The following is a 4282-nucleotide window of genomic DNA, read 5'->3' as shown; positions in this document are numbered from 1 at the left end:
ATGTGATATAATTATATATGTAATATGGAGAATTACACGTGCATCTCTTAAGAAGAGATTAGATGTGTTAATGGGCTCAGCCCACATTACCTCCTTCACGTAAAGTAAAGCTAGGTCATTATATAATGATAATGATCTCTCATAATGAGATGATGAGTTCAGCCGCTTGAAACGTAAAACCCTAAACATAAACTAAAAGAGAGACAAAGGAGTTTGTCAAGGTTTATGAGATCTGATCTCGACGGCACTAGCATCCCGTTTCGATTTAGTTTGTGTGCATGTGGATACCGGTAGAGGCACGACGCTTGGAGTGCTAGTAATCTCGACTTGGTTTATTTATCTTCAGTATTGACATGAGATTCTAGGCAAACTAAATTCATAGGTTGATTTATAAATAGTTATAAACCGGTATAGATTCCAACAAGTGTGTCTATGAAAAGTTCTACAGGAAATTTATTTTCCTAATCACAGGCTGCTCCTATTGTTGCTCACGCTGCTCATATTGTCGATGTTGCATTGTCTGCTGCATTTATAGTATTTGTTGCAACATTTGCATCTCAGTAACAATTTTGTTGTTGCTAGCGTTGTCCATGATGGCGATATTTTGGTCTTTGATTTGGTCGATAATAGAGAGAGTAATGTTACATATACATAACAGAGAGGGAAACAAAAGAGGTTAGATTTATCAAGGAGCTTGAACAAACAACAAAAGAAACATAACAGAGGGAAATGGCAGAGTGAGGAAGAGAAAGACTGAGAGATAGTTTAAGTTTTTCTTTTTGAAAAAAGGGCTGATAGTTTAGGTTTTTCGTCCCAAACATCTTTTAAAGGCCATTTTGGTCCTTCTACGCTGCATTAGTCTTGCACCAATGCTATCTAGATTAGATTCTTGAGTCGGTTTCCTCTTACTTCAGTTTCTCGAGTATTCACTGAGTTACGTATGGTCTTTCTCTCCGGGCTGAGAACCTGAACATCGACCGCAAGACGAGTCTGATGTCCTATCTTTTCTTGAGCTCTTGGAATACTATATATCACCAATGTGGGAACATGAATGATCTTGTTTATCCTGCTTTGGCGGCTCAAGATCCTGAATATCATCAACCAAAGGAGTTTGATCATGCACTGAGGGCAAGACGAAACTTTCGTCTGTGTTTTCATCTTCCTGTTTCTTCAAGGAATCACCATTTTGACTTTCCATATTCTGAAGCTTTGGTACTTCATTAGGGAGATCATCATCAACAATGTTCGTAAGTTGTTCTGCTTCTTGTCGCCGAGTTTAGATATCTGGAAACAATCCCAATAAATTAAATCTTCAGCTCTTGATTCTATTCAAATGTCAGAAACACACACAAGATGAAGTAAAGGGCTGATAGTAATGCACCCTTCTGCAGTTACAAATCCCGCGACAAACAGGGCATATCTGGTTTGGATTCTCGATAGCTTCGAGCACATGTTCCCCATATCTATTCAACAGACAAAACAAAACACATTCGCTACCAACAACAGAAAACTCCATTGCTAGTGATCTTACACAAATGTGTCCAAGAAAAAAAAACGGAGTGTACTCACCTCATGAACAAGCAATCTCCACAGAATTGTCTTTGGACCAAGTTGCATTCGCTGCACTTTGGGCGATGATCAAGAGTTTTTCTGCCTGTAAAACACATATACACTAAAGCATTAAGCAATTTTCCATATCAAATTCTCTGATGACAAAGACATGTGGGTTTAATTTACTTGTCTTCATCTTTGATTCAGATCTGTGTAAAAGAGGACTAAGCACACAGACAGCATCAAGCAACTTCGTTTAACAGAGTTGAAAAAAAAAATTGGTTTTCTAAAAATTACACACTGAAGTATTCAGATTTATGTGTAAACACTGAAGCAATGGGCAATTTTCATTTCGCAGATTTTAAAAATCAAGTTTTCTCTTAAAACAGAAAAGGAAGGCACAAGAATTTTGTTCATTTTAATTATGTTTGAGTCATGAGTACATAGAGAAGACTAACCTGCACTGGTGACAAGTTTTACCCTTAAAGGGAACGTAAATCCGTTTCCCATTCCTGTAATAGCCATCAACAAAACAAGTCCAGCTTCGTTCTATGTTCCCAAGCAGCTTCTCATGTTCCTCAGTATAAACCTCGAGCCTTGAGCCTTCAACAACCACCAAGCTCTCTCGTTTACATCTTTAACCCTTCACAGTGGCACTGGCACCCACACTGTAGATAACAGGAGCTGTGTTCTCCAATCTAACAAAATGACAAGACGGAGAAATCATAAACCCTACTCAAATAAACCCTAAGCCCTCCCCTGAAAACCCTTCTTTCAAACCCCAATCTTTCATTTAGAGAAGATCATAAACCCTAAACCCTGAAACCCTTTGGTAAGTTGTAAGTAGCACCAGTTGATGACATGGAATAAGAAAGGAAGGAAGCTAAGGCTCTGAGAGAAAGGGAGGCTTTGACAGTGACATAAAGTGATGGTATAAATAAAGAGATAGAGTGAACGATGATCTTCATCGATGTATTAGCTCAGAAGTTCCAATTGATACATTGTATTGTGAGAGAGTGAGAACTTGAGGAGAGATTCACTAGAGGTGCAGTGTATTGTGTGTGTTATGGATCAATCTAGAGTTGGTTCATAACACCCTTTTCTACAGAGAACTCGTAAACCCTTTCATGTTCTCATGGCGAGCATGATGATGATGATGCTATTAATTCCCACTGGTTTTCAGAAATTATTTTCTTAATCCCTCTCTGATTCGGAGTAGTAAGTTTCTTTTACATTTTTTTGCAGCAACGGTCGGATGTTTAAATTGAATATGCGCGCAGGGATCTGGAGAATTGTGTTGGAGGGGTGTATTGGTTTTCAAAGAAGGTTTAAATAGCTATCTTGGGCAAATCCAAAGAAGGTTTCCCGGTGCGTTCATCACAAAAATTTCTAGATTCCAATATACCCAACGCCAAATAGCTGCCAAGAAGTACAAGCCAGAAAACACGATATGTGCTGCGGCTACCCCTTCGTAACTCCAAAGACCCGGATTCGTTATAGTCCCTCCTGTAATATTCCAACCGCTCCATGAATTGGTTATTCCTAAACGAGTCATGAAAGGTATAACAAACATACCTTGTCTCCACATTGGATCAAGAACATGGTCGGAGGGATAAAAAGCAGCTAATTCATATAGAGCCATGGAACCGGCCCAACCAGCAACCAGTATGCATTATATGAACCGAAAGCAAACGACCGGGATCATTCAATACAACAGTATGAACACGATACCAAGGCAAACCCATGGAAATACCCCTTTATCAATGAAAAATAGACACTATGTAACTTCATTGCATTGGAAAAAACTATGTTACGGACCCTCTCCTCCTTTTTTAGGTAATTATTTCAGAGAAATGATTAATATTTGTTATATTCTGTTAGTAATAATGGAACAATTCGATTCATAGGAAAAAAGGGAAGCGGATATATTCTATATCTGATAAGTACCAATACGCAATGGGGATGAATCCTATTTTATATGAACCAAGATAGCTATTTAAACATCCGACCGTTGCTGCAAAAAATCTGTACGTTCCATAATATTTGCTTCACTGCTCTGATCTAAATATTTGATAGGTCTTAGAAGTTTTTTTTAATACTATGTATCATTGAGTGGCATGGGCAGACAGTTCCATAATATTACAAAAAACAAAGCATAAGGTTATACCAGTAGGTATGTCACAAGAGAACATATAGAAAATACCAAAGAGTTTATCCGAATCAAAGAAAAACAAACGCAATACACTCACAACAAAGACAAAACTCATATGATGGTATGCGTTTAAAGAAGTCCTATGATGCTGTGTTTTAAGAGGAGGCTGGAAGAGATGCTAGTGCTTCCGCATAAACCAAGTATTATTTTACACCCATCTGCGATGAAAACTCATTGCGAAAACTCTAGGCAATTTCTGAAATTCATACCTTTTTTTTTTCTCATGAGCTCGAATTCTCCAAAATTTTTTGGCTCTTATTTTATCCACATTAGCGGCTTGAAAATAACTCGCTTTCTGGAAGTTTGTCTTCAAAAGATCAATCTCACAATTCTGACTGCCGCAACAAAGGAGATTAAGCAAAGCGCGACCATTGCCCTTACTTTCCATCAATGACAAAGACCTCAGTCCATTAGAAGAAAAAATAGATGATAATACCGTTGCTCCATAACGAGTCGGTGATATCTTATGTACTTGCATGATTTTAACCATCTTTTTGTTTACATATAGATCATCTAAAT

The sequence above is a fragment of the Brassica oleracea genome, chromosome C8 (assembly GCF_000695525.1).
Source record: "Brassica oleracea var. oleracea cultivar TO1000 chromosome C8, BOL, whole genome shotgun sequence".
NCBI lineage: Eukaryota > Viridiplantae > Streptophyta > Magnoliopsida > Brassicales > Brassicaceae > Brassica > Brassica oleracea.
Note: the sequence above shows the minus strand (reverse complement) of the source record.